We start from the raw sequence: 12,871 nt of genomic DNA, 5'->3' as shown, positions 1-12,871 counted from the left end.
GAGCAGCATCAGCCAGTTCAAATCTGCCATGCCTGGGTACTTGTGGTGGTGCTGCTGCCTCCTTTTCCTCCAGCTCCATTATAAAGTTAGACAGGTGCCCTTTGGTGGGTCAGAAAACGCTGCTGAAATGTCCACCAGCATCTCACAGAAGCTTTGCCTGTTCCCTGACACAGGAGTGAAAGCATAAGCAACAGAAGTTCTTCAAATGGTGCCTCCTCCATGTTGCTGTCTCTGGTAGTTGGGAGTGCACAGACCAAAATGATTGCTCAGTAGGCTGGGTTGGCAGGCTGTTCAAACTTCCTCTGATGTGCAGGGTGGACAGTCAAGTTTTCCCACAGTTCACTACAGTCAAAAGGCTAGAGCAGCTACAACACAAGAGGGCATTAGGGTGTCTCGGGACATGGCTGGTTTGACTGGGGTCTGCATGCTGTAGTGTGGACGTCATAGTCCCAGGTTCAAGCCCAGGTTAGAAAATTCTTAATGTAGGGTTGACAATGTGTAGATGCTCAAGCCCTGGATTCTGTAATCCAGGGTCAGCTGACTCAAGTCCTGCTAACATTGCAGTGGAGACATACCCTATATCTCTACATTTACTTTTGCCAGAACACATTTAGAATTTAGACTTTTTCCTCCATGCAGACTTTCTGGCAGCTACAAGAAGTGTGTGGGAAGATAACTTCCCCCTCCAACTGCACCTGCTGGAAAAAGAGCAGCACAGCCCACAATTCAAAGCTGAAATGTCAGTGCTGCTGTTCCATACAGTCTGAGGCGTTGTGATGTTGAAGTTCATTAATTCACTTCTCATGACTGCTCAGTTCAGGCTTTTTGTAGCTGCCAGCTTAGGGAACCCCCCGAGGCTATAAGATGCATCTCAGTTTGTGAAGTAGTGGGAAATAGTCAAGGCACACATCACAAAGCCAGCTAAATTCTGTATGAACAATTCCTGTAAGTGTCAGGGATTGCACAGCGGGCTTAGTGCTGTTTCATTACAGGATGACTCTATGCAGTGCTCAGCCTAATGGGTCATTAGATGAGTGAGTGAATTTTTTGTAAACAAAATATTTTTAAATGTATCAAAACATGGAGAGTAAAAGAAGCCTTAGTGTGCAGTAAACAAAGTAGCTTTTTAACTCTAATCTTAGAGTTGCCTCTGCCTCAAATGTACTGCATTCATACAGTAAAAAATGGCTTTTCTAATTGCCAGTTTTGCAAACTCAACCTGGGACCTGAGAATTAAGTTTCTGTTCATGTATCATCACACATTGAGGATTCTGAAGGAAAAATTCTGTCCTCAGTATAATTGGGGGCAGAATTTGGCCTACAATTGGAACTTAACTAACAGTTCTGCTGATGTCTGAGCCTCTGATGCCGTCTCTCTCTCTCTCACACTCAGAATAAAAATGTAGTCACGAGATTTTTTTTCTTTGTGTGTGTGTGTGTGTGTGGTGTGTGTGTGAGAGAGAGAGAGAGAGGAGCAGATATGACTATGAATACAAAGTGTGCAGGTTTTGTATAGGAAGGAACCATTTTTATATAAGTAGAACCTCAATTTTATGAGCCTCAATCTTGCAAGCAATTATACAAATAATTTTTCCCCAATGGAAAAAAAATCACATAATAAAAGTGACATCCCTACATATTCCAATGCCTCTGGAAATGCTTTGCACTGGTTTGAAGGATGAGAACAAAGCGATTCAGGGCACCATTCTGCAACTTTTGCGCTCTAGTTTCTGTAATCTTGATGTTAAATTTTATGAACTCCTTGGTCCCCAAACAGTTTGTAAAATAGGGGTTCATCAGTTGCTTTTCACAGTAGATGTGCTTTACAGTTCAGTTTTAACATGTTTTGCATTATTTCTCCGATGTCTTTTCGCCATAAGATCCACTACTTTAGCCTTTACTTCTGCATACTCTGCTACTTTCACTGTTCTGAGGCATGTTCTAAAATATTTTTCCCACAACAAATGACACCCCACTCCCAGCTGCTGGAATGTCAACAGCTCTACATGTATGTTCCACTTTGTCTCCACCCTGAGGTTCCTCTGACCTCTCCTTCCAGACAGGATTCTGCTGCATCTTTCACTCACTTGCCGTAGCTCTGTAGCTATTCTGGTAGAGAAAGGGGCATTGCTAAGGATAACAGGGGCACCAGCGATTCCCTTGGCTTGGTCTGTTTCCCCCGTGCTTGGATCAAGACAGGGGGCTGGTATTCATAGCCCCTCCTCAACTTTGCAGCATTGCTGGAAAAAACTTTGGGTGCAGTTTCAAGGGCACAAGCGGTGTTTTTCAGGATTTCTTCAGTTTTGTGCCTCATTTATGCAGCACTGAGCATTTTCCAATTAAAATCTCAGCCTGTCTGTCCTCTCATGGATGCCCAGTCATCAGCTTGAGCTACACATGGGTAAAACAGAGCTCCTAATCTTCCCCCCACTTAAGCCCTCCCCACTACTTCCTTTCTTGATCACTGTGAATAACTCTGCCAGCCTGCCTGTCATTCTGGTCTGTAACCTGGGTGTCTTCAACTCAAACCTCTCTTCAGGTCCTCACATTTAGGCAGCATCTAAATATTGCTGATTCTTTCTGCATGACATATCTAAAGGTGTCTACACTAGTATTGGAAGAGGTAAAAATTCCAACTCGAGGAGACAGACCTGAGCTAGCACGCTAAAAATAGAGCACAGCTGCAGTGGACCAAGCAGCAGTAGCGGCTAGCCACTCCAAGTACATACCTATGGTCTTGGATGGGATTGTACTCAGGTGGCTATCCCCTCCTGTTGTGCCGCTGTAGCTACACTCTATTTTTAGCATGCTAGCTCCATCAGAGCTAGTGTGGGTATGTCTCCTTGCACTGGAATGTACATCTTCCAGCTCTAGTGTAGATATACAAGACACAGCGTTTTTTATCCCTCCGTCCAGCTAAAACTCTCATCCAAACTCTCAACATCCTGTGACTTTAGTACTGCAACATCCCTCTCTCTGGCCTTGACATATGCAAGCTTGTCCTGCCTGGTCCCACCTATTCAGAATCCTGCTGTAAAGATCATTTCCCCAGCCCATTGTTTTGGCCATGTCATCCCTCTACTATTTCTCCCTTCTATATTTCATCATATATAAGCTGCTTGTCTTCACTTTCAACACCCTTCACAGTCAATCCCCCACTATTGATGGTCTCATTCTCTGTCGACACTCACCTCTGATTGGCCCAGGCTGCCAGCTTCCATCGCCCACTTGTTAAATTTTCAAACAAGCACCTTCATGCCTTCTCCCATGCTGCTCCACACACTTGGGAGGAGCTCCCTGTAAACATCCACAACATTCATTACCCTCTTCAAAACACTCCTTTCCCAAGATGCCTACAAAACACTCAACTGCAATTTAGGCTGTTGGTTTGCAGAGACCACTGCCTGCCAAGCTGACCAATAGTGTGATTGATTGTTTGTACTCTCTTGTCTGTACCCATCTTGTCTTATATTTGAGTTGTAAGCTCCTGGGACAGGGACTGACTTTTTGTTGTGTTTGTACTGTCCCTAGCACAATGGAGACTAGGTCCATGACTCGGGCTCCTAGGTACAATGCTAACAATGTAATTTGTAACTAATACAAATGTCTTCCAGGGAGCTCTTCCTGAAGGGTGAGTTGGAAGTAGCCTGGAGATTTCCCTTCTTTTAGCTTTTTTCCTCCCCATGCTGAAATAGCAATGCCACCACTATGACCTGGAAGGGCCTCTCTCACACCAGCCCGACAGCAGTATAGGCCTTGACAAAGGATTGAAGCCAGGATCAAGGGCAACTCAGGTGCATTGGGCTGCTTTGGGGTTCTGTCAGTGGTTTCCTCCCCAATGCCTTATCCCTCCATTGGTGCTATAGCTACTTACAGTAGGACTTCAGAGCAAAGTTAGATTTACTCCCCTGCTCAAATGTGGCCAGATACACGAATATTGCCTAGAAGGCACAAAAGTCAAAAAATTAATAGAGGTGGATGATCTACCTGCATCGTGGCTCCTTCTCTGCAGGAGACTGGAGAGGTTACCAGCCAGGGCAAGAAACATTTTGCACAGAATAAATTACCCAGCCATTTACCAAGAGCCCTAGTATCCATATCCACACACCTTCAGGATTCTGTCCACCTCACTATTGTCTGGGTATTCATGCAGATACCTTTCCTTTAAATGTGGTCTCCCTTGCCAAATTGGGGACCTCCATACCCACCACCAAAAAGGGGAAAAAAAACTTTGTCTTATCCCATTCTTTTTTCACCAGGTTAAGTGATGTGACTGTTGGTTGGTACTGTAGCAATACTGGGGCTAGCCTTCTCATCCATTGTCTCAAATTCTTCCATATACCACCAGACTGGAGAGAAAGGGTCTGTGTAGCATACTTTCTGGAGCTCCTGCCCAAACCCCTTTCCTTGGTCCATTCACTGATGAAACTGTCATGGAGCAAGAAGGAAAGAAGCAGCTAAAGAAAGGGATCTGACATGGAGAACTTAGCTTTTGTGTGAAGGAGGATGTCAAATGGTTCAGAGTATCCACAGGGAAAGCATCAAGCATCATCCAACCTTCCCCATCCTTCTAAAGAGAGAAAGGCTCAAAATTCTTCAACCAAGAAACCAATGAACATCTACCAGCATGTTTGCTACAGAGAGAATTTCGAACATAGCCAAAACAACCAGTTTTGCCCTTCCTCTCCAACTGATCCAGGAACGATCTTTCTGGTCCCATCCAACAAGATCATCAGACCACCTTTCCGTCTTTCTCCACTGGACTGAAACCTAACGTGCCCTACAATTCCCTCTTCCAGGGAAAATAAATGAAAGTTTCACCTTCACACTCAATATAAAGATGCAGGAAATTTTTTAAAAGTCTCCCCTTCACCTAACTCAGGATTTGGCACCTTCAGAGGAACTTATCTCCATGTTCCCATTGTTCTATTAGCAGTACTTCCATCCCACAATCCAAACTGAATGCTCAGGGTACAGGAAAGGTCCCAGTGTTTTCTCTACAATCCTCAATAATCAAGTCCCTTCACAATTAGAGAGGGATCCTCTTAAGGATAAGCCTCTAGAGCAGATGCATCCTCTATCATCTTTTCTACAGAGAATGTTTTAAGAGAAGCAGAACTTATGGTACTATGGAAATGGTCAAGAAGCAATACAAAACAACAACAAAAAACACCCCTTCTAGGGCCTTTAAGCAGTGTGGGGAAAAAGAACTGGGTAACCTTCTTTTTGACAGCCAAAATAACATCAAAGGCCCCAAATCAGGCTTGACAGAGGCTCAATATACTGACTGCCCTTACAAAAGGCAGTACAGACCAGGGCCTGAACAAGACTAAGCTGTACAATTCCCTGCCAAATACGGTCAAGGGTTATGACCAGAGGAGGGAGGGGAGGGAGCAATGCGAAAGGCCTCAGCAACAGAGTAACCGCTTGTTTATGAAACATGATAACCGCTTGTTTATGAAACATAATAACTGCCTATAATGAAGAAATTGCTTCTAGTAAAGGCCAACTTCTCCTGTAGTTCCAACTAACTGCCAAACTAGCCAATCATATATCTTCTTTGGGCGTCCCGTGATAAACCCCTATGCCCTTAACCGTAAAACCCCGGAAAGATAATATGTACCTTAACAAGAAAAACCCTCCAACTGGTGCCAGGTGCCAAGTACCACCCATGGCAGAAACCACCAAGAACCCCCCCACCGAATAGGCACCCAATTCTCGTAAAATAATGAGGAAGGTACCAGGAAAAAGGGACAGACCCCAACTCTTATTTCACGCAAATGACGTATTATTTGTACTATGCTTGCGGTTTGACGGAATAAAAGCAGCCTGCTGTGCTAGGGGTGGTAGTTTTTGGACTGCTACCCCAACGCGTTGGTATGTATTGCAATAAACTGGCCTCAGGCTTGAGTCTGTGAACTAAAATCAATGCGTGGGTGACTTTTTCCACGACAGCAGTCATCAATGCCCTTGTGAAATTGTTCCATGAGATTCCCCTGAACGTTATACCTATCTGTATGGAAAGAATAGGACAAGTATGACATATCAACTTGAATTTTTAATCCATCATAATCCTCTCCTAACAGTTTATGTTCTAGTTTGGTTAAACCTGCCAGCCAACTTGCTTAGCAGTAGGGGATTGAGTGCTCAGTGAGAAGTCTTTTTAATTTACTAGTGTCCATTTGGAGCCTGAAACATATTCCCCTCCCATTGACATTCACAAGCATGTGAGACAGGATGATTCTCTATTGTGGGCAGACCCGATGGTTTGTGAATATTGTCTTCATGGTCAAGAGGCAGGGAAGATCACATCAGAACAAGGCTTTTGTCAACCTGATTGCTCCATCCTGAGGCTCTGGTCCTGCAGATTACTACCTATGTTGATGATATTTACTACATATTTTACTCCTGGGGGAATTCTGCGTCACTGTGTGTGCACAGAATTCATAGCCCCTGCAGATTTCTTTGCTTACCCGCAGAAAAATGACTTCTGACAGGGAAGCAAAGGGAAGCCACGAGGCTGGTCATGTGCTCAGTCCCTGGCAGTGCAGACAGATGGGTTTGGGCATCCAGAGCAGCCGGTAGAGATGTAAATCACTGCCGGGGGGGGGGGTAGTAAAGAGAAAGAGAGAGAGTGTGTCTGTGTGTAAGAGAGAGAGACACACTCTGTCCCTCTCACTCACTATTGCAGCACGCTTGGCATGGAGGGCTTTGGGGTATTTTTCAAGAGGTAGGCGTGGGGTAGGCTCTGCTCCCTCAGGCAGAGGAGAACATAGCAGCCTGCCTGCTTAGTGAATTATTCCCATTGTTCTTAGTGAATTCCCCCAGGAGTATAAAACAGATGTAGAAATGTTAAGGCTCCTTTATATTGCCAGGGTGGTGTAAAGGAGCCTTTATTGTAAAGGAGAGTATGGCCTTATAAATGCTTAGGGTGCTTTAGTGATTACAACTGGTCTAAATTTTTGGACTGAAAAAATTCCCTGTCAAAATGTGCTTCATGAACTGTTTACTACTGACCTTTCTAGAGATGGGCAGTAGCCAGGATAAATTGTGAGTTTGAGTCCCCAGCCCTCACTTGCTCTTCAGTTGTCTATGATGTAACACTGAGCATATGGCTGCATATATTTGTTGACTAATAATTAGAAGTAAAGGGTCAATACTAGCCCCATTACTATTAGACAGAGGGGTTTGGTGATTTCCTCCAATGCTCCCCACTCCCATTTTCCATCCACTGTATTGTACTTTAAATAAATTACCAAAATAATTGAACTAGCTGGATTATATTGCATTATTTTGACAAAAAATACACAGAATTTTAAAATATTGTGTGCAGAATATTTAATTTTTTTTGGTGCAGAATTCTCCCAGGAGTAATATTTGCGGATTCTGAAACTGAAGTCCATTCACCAAGCTCCTCAGTCATCCAGAGCTCCACAGGCTGAGGCTTATAACCATGTATGGAGAGTGTTATTCAGACAGGAATACTCTAGGAGGCTGGTTGACCTCCTTTGTAAACCCAAAGGTTTGTGCTATACTGACTATTGAGCAATATTTGGAGACTGTAGTTCTCATGGTCATCCTACCTCATCGGTACCGATCATTCTTTTATCTAGGAAGAAATTGTTTTGAGTCTGAGGATTTCACAAGTTCTGCTTCAAGCTTCCATTACCTATGGACATTCATAATTTATTATTCCCTAATTTTGAAGATGTTTGGACTCTGCTGGCAACCTCCTAGATATAATATCCATACTAGTGGATCTTATAAAGGGGAAAGGTCAAATTAATTTTCTTACATGTCATTTTCTACAAGTAGGATCTGCTACTCTGGCCACGTCCACCCTATTAGCTCTGTTGATGACTACTTAGCAGTCATGAATTACATTGTGGAAAGAAAAATGTTAGTATGGATTTAAAAAAAAACAAAAAACCCTCTACCCCACATCTTCAATTTAGTGTATGTTCACATGTTCCAGTCTTGTATCTCTTTGGAAGCCTCCACTAGAGTTACACAGGCAGTGTAGTAAATGTGCCAGCAAGAGGAACTGGTGATTTCTAAAGACAGGAGGAGGAACAGGAACTCTTAGTACCTGCTTTGGAGATTCAGTAGAAGTGGCAGAATAGCCAGAATAATGGATCTCACTTTTAAAAAGTAAAATTATAGGCAAGAAAACCAGGTCAACTTAAGCATTTATTATTCCACCCAAAAAGTTACACAGAGAATATTAGGGATGCCATTAAGCACGCCAAAATTAGGAAATGGCTAAGTCTGCACATGCCCTGTTGTGCTGATGCATTACGATAGTCTTTGCACGGTCATACACTATTGCTCAAAAAATAAAATTTAACAGCTTTATGTGCAAGTGTAGCATCTTGTAATGTTTTCTTCATTAATTTTATAGTTATTATGGTCCAATACATCTAGTGACTTAGAGTATAGTCTTCAAAGGTGCTCAGCATTTGGCAGTGATCACTGAATTCACACCATGGAAGTCAATGTGAAGACATCCTATGACTTCAGCAGGCTTTGGATCAGGCCCTAACTGATCAGTTCTCGTCTCTCAACACGCTATTGCAGTGATTTCCCTCCATCACCACATTAGGAGGATTTTGTTCTTTTCTAGATGTCCCTCTTAATACTGTATGTAGCTGGAGGTTTTTTTTAATCCAACAGAAACACATATACACCACTGCATTAACATTTGTTTGATTTTCTTGTTTATCACTCTTAACAAAGTATCACTTCTCTGTAGTTTTCATGTGACCTATCCTCAAACTTTCCTAAGGAAGTTAATTACTTTATCCAAGTACTAGATGCATGTTCTTTAATATAATAATGTCTTTTTAATGAGTGAGAATTTCTTTGTAGAATTTTGTCCTTATATATTATTTTTTCAAATTTTACCATTATATTTCTAAGTAAAGCAAAAACTGAATTTTTCCATAAGTATCTGTTTTCCCTCCTAGGTGCGAAATACCTCATATTGTTATGTAGTAAGTACTTTTTAAAATACCAAGAAGTAAAAGCCCAAGATTTGGTGGTGATGGGGGACTTCAACTATCCGGATATATGTTGGGAAAATAACACAGCGGGGCACAGACTATCCAACAAATTCTTGGACTGCATTGGAGACAACTTTTTATTTCAGAAGGTTGAAAAAGCTACTAGGGGGGAAGCTGTTCTAGACTTGATTTTAACAAATAGGGAGGAACTCGTTGAAAATGTGAAAGTAGAAGGCAGCCTGGGTGAAAGTGATCATGAAATCATAGAGTTTGCAATTCTAAGGAAGGGTAGAAGGGAGAACAGCAAAATAGAGACAATGGATTTCAGGAAGGCAGATTTTGGGAAGCTCAGAGAGCTGATAGGTAAGGTCCCATGGGAATCAAGACTCAGGGGAAAAACAACTGAGGAGAGTTGGCAGTTTTTCAAAGGGACACTATTAAGGGCCCAAAAGCAAGCTATTCCGCTGGTTGGGAAAGATAGAAAATGGGGCAAAAGACCACCTTGGCTTAACCACGAGATCTTGCACGATCTAAAAAATAAAAAGGAGTCATATAAAAAATGGAAACTAGGACAGATTACAAAGGATGAATATAGGCAAACAACACAGGAATGCAGGGGCAAGATTAGAAAGGCAAAGGCACAAAATGAGCTCAAACTAGCTACGGGAATAAAAGGAGACAAGAAGACTTTTTATCAATACATTAGAAGCAAGAGGAAGACCAAAGACAGGGTAGGCCCACTGCTTAGTGAAGAGGGAGAAACAGTAACAGGAAACTTGGAAATGGCGGAGATGCTTAATGACTTCTTTGTTTCGGTCTTCACCGAGAAGTCTGAAGGAATGCCTAACATAGTGAATGCTAATGGGAAGGGGGTAGGTTTAGCGGATAAAATAAAAAAAGAACAAGTTAAAAATCACTTAGAAAAGTTAGATGCCTGCAAGTCACCTGGGCCTGATGAAATGCATCCTAGAATACTCAAGGAGCTAATAGAGGAGGTATCTGAGCCTCTAGCTATTATCTTTGGAAAGTCATGGGAGTCGGGAGAGATTCCAGAAGACTGGAAAAGGGCAAATATAGTGCCCATCTATAAAAAGGGAAATAAAAACAACCCAGGTAACTACAGACCAGTTAGTTTAACTTCTGTGCCAGGGAAGATAATGGAGCAAGTAATTAAGGAAATCATCTGCAAACACTTGGAAGGTGGTAAGGTGATAGGGAACAGCCAGCATGGATTTGTGAAGAACAAATCATGTCAAACCAATCTGATAGCTTTCTTTGATAGGATAACGAGCCTTGTGGATAAGGGTGAAGCGGTGGATGTGGTATACCTAGACTTTAGTAAGGCATTTGATACGGTCTCGCATGATATTCTTATCAATAAACTAGGCAAATACAAATTAGATGGGGCTACTATAAGGTGGGTGCATAACTGGCTGGATAACCGTACTCAGAGTTGTTATTAATGGTTCCCAATCCTGCTGGAAAGGCGTAACGAGTGGGGTTCCGCAGGGGTCTGTTTTGGGACCGGCTCTGTTCAATATCTTCATCAACGACTTAGATATTGGCATAGAAAGTACGCTTATTAAGTTTGCGGATGATACCAAACTGGGAGGGATTGCAACTACTTTGGAGGACAGGGTCATAATTCAAAATGATCTGGACAAATTGGAGAAATGGGCTGAGGTAAACAGGATGAAGTTTAACAAAGACAAATGCAAAGTGCTCCACTTAGGAAGGAAAAATCAATTTCACACATACAGAATGGGAAAAGACTGTCTAGGAAGGAGTACGGCAGAAAGGGATCTAGGGGTTATAGTGGACCACAAGCTAAATATGAGTCAACAGTGTGATGCTGTTGCAAAAAAAGCAAACATGATTCTGGGATGCATTAACAGGTGTGTTGTGAGCAAGACACGAGAAGTCATTCTTCCGCTCTACTCTGCTCTGGTTAGGCCTCAGCTGGAGTATTGTGTCCAGTTCTGGGCGCCGCATTTTAAAAAAGATGTGGAGAAATTGGAAAGGGTCCAAAGAAGAGCAACAAGAATGATTAAAGGTCTTGAGAACATGACCTATGAAGGAAGGCTGAAAGAACTGGGTTTGTTTAGTTTGGAAAAGAGAAGACTGAGAGGGGACATGATAGCAGTTTTCAGGTATCTAAAAGGGTGTCATAAGGAGGAGGGAGAGAACTTGTTCACCTTAGCCTCTAAGGATAGAACCAGAAACAATGGGTTTAAACTGCAGCAAGGGAGGTCTAGGTTGGACATTAGGAAAAAGTTCCTAACTGTCAGGGTGGTTAAACACTGGAACAAATTGCCTAGGGAGGTTGTGGAATCTCCGTCTCTGGAGATATTTAAGAGTAGGTTAGATAAATGTCTATCAGGGATGGTCTAGACAGTATTTGGTCCTGCCATGCGGGCAGGGGACTGGACTCGATGACCTCTCGAGGTCCCTTCCAGTCCTATAATCTATGAATAATCTATTTTTTTGAAATGTTGCTGAATGCTACAGTGAATGAAAGTTAATGTAATTTTAAACCATTATAAATGGCAGGACACCTTTTCTCCTACTCTTATAGTTCACCAACAGTATATTGTGCAGCCTCTTTGAATATGTGATAGTACATGGTGGCACATCTGCTTATGCAAATGTTGGAAAGGTAGGAAACGTTATATATTTGAGACAGAATATAATCATGTAATTTGCTAAACGATAATGCATGTACAGTGTTAGCTGGGGTCCTTGGGCTCAGAATAACATACAGTCTCAACAGGAGCTCTTGCCAGAACCCTAGCACAGGTGACTAGACAGTTCACTGTGAAGGTGACAATGTTGGGTATGCACATCTTGATCAGCCTTCCTTAGGGTCACACAATAATCTTAATGAATGTATCTACTGTATATGCTCCTAAGCAGACTTTCAAATGTACAGACGTTAGTGGATCAAAGAACTTCCTCAGGAATAAGGCTGTGCACCTCTGAGATGATGATTTAATGTCAAAGCCTCAGCAGTCAAACCTCAGGTGATTTTCCTACAAGAAGGTTCAAAAGACGCAAAAGATTTTATTTTATATTATAGCAAGAAACATTTTTCTCGCTTTTTTTCAGATCCAACAATGGCTGAATCAATTTTACTCAAACCAAATCAAACCCCCTTCAAGCAGAGACCAAGTATCAGCACAAAAGTAATGACCGCTCAGACCTTTCTGACACAAGAATGATCAATGCCCTATTTTAGCTAATTAAATATTATGCTTAGGGCTCTGAACACTTGGATGAGGAGAACATGATTGAACCATTTATCCCAGAGGTAGTTTGGAACAGGATCAAACCACATGGCCTGAAAAGCAGGGTGGAGATTCAGGAGCCAAATCTGTCTGCTAGGCATTCACTCAACCCTCTTGCCAGTATCAGCCTCAGCCAGGTTCAGCTGTTTTATGCTGCATTAGATTCCTGCAATTAGCTGTGACCCTCTGGTGGTATGTAAATGGGCAAGTTAATGCTGACTTCTTCCTATGTAACGTTTAAGATGACTATTTATTTTAATGCCATGTTGTAGGAGAACATGCTTTTTACAGCATCATTTCTCCACATCCTTCTCTCTTCTGTCTAGCTGTTAGCCCTTGGTAATGCATACTGTGGGGTGGTGGCAGACTAATACACATGGTAGCCCCATTACCTTCTCATGCCTTCCTAACCTCTTTAGGGTGTGGATTGTACCCCTCTAATTCCAACAGCAGAGCTTAGAGGGAAGAGAGAGAGAAAACAATTTCAGCCTTCAACTGGTATACAGATTAACAGGTCCAACTTGCTTAGGCAAGAAGTGCTACTGCTGAGTTATCTGGTCTCAAACTACTGGCAGGAGGTCACAG

General features: G+C 42.4%; 1 protein-coding gene across 7 annotated transcripts in view; it reads right to left on the bottom strand.

Annotated features, from left to right (window-relative positions):
* Positions 1 to 12,871, bottom strand: part of MPLKIP (M-phase specific PLK1 interacting protein) — a 62,793-nt gene that overhangs the window by 20,044 nt on the left and 29,878 nt on the right. For 3 of the 7 annotated variants that reach the window (XR_008443910.1, XR_008443904.1, XR_008443908.1), the window contains exon 3: positions 3,192 to 3,297. The exons of the other annotated variants lie outside the window; for them this stretch is intronic. The gene's annotated coding sequence lies outside the window, so the exon portion shown is untranslated. The remainder of the gene's footprint in view (positions 1 to 3,191; positions 3,298 to 12,871) is intronic. 7 annotated transcript variants of the gene reach the window in all.

Source organism: Malaclemys terrapin, chromosome 2 (genome assembly GCF_027887155.1).
Source record: "Malaclemys terrapin pileata isolate rMalTer1 chromosome 2, rMalTer1.hap1, whole genome shotgun sequence".
Taxonomy (NCBI): Eukaryota; Metazoa; Chordata; order Testudines; family Emydidae; genus Malaclemys; species Malaclemys terrapin.
The sequence above is the reverse complement of the archived record's forward strand: the minus strand, read 5'-3'. Positions and strand labels throughout refer to the sequence as shown.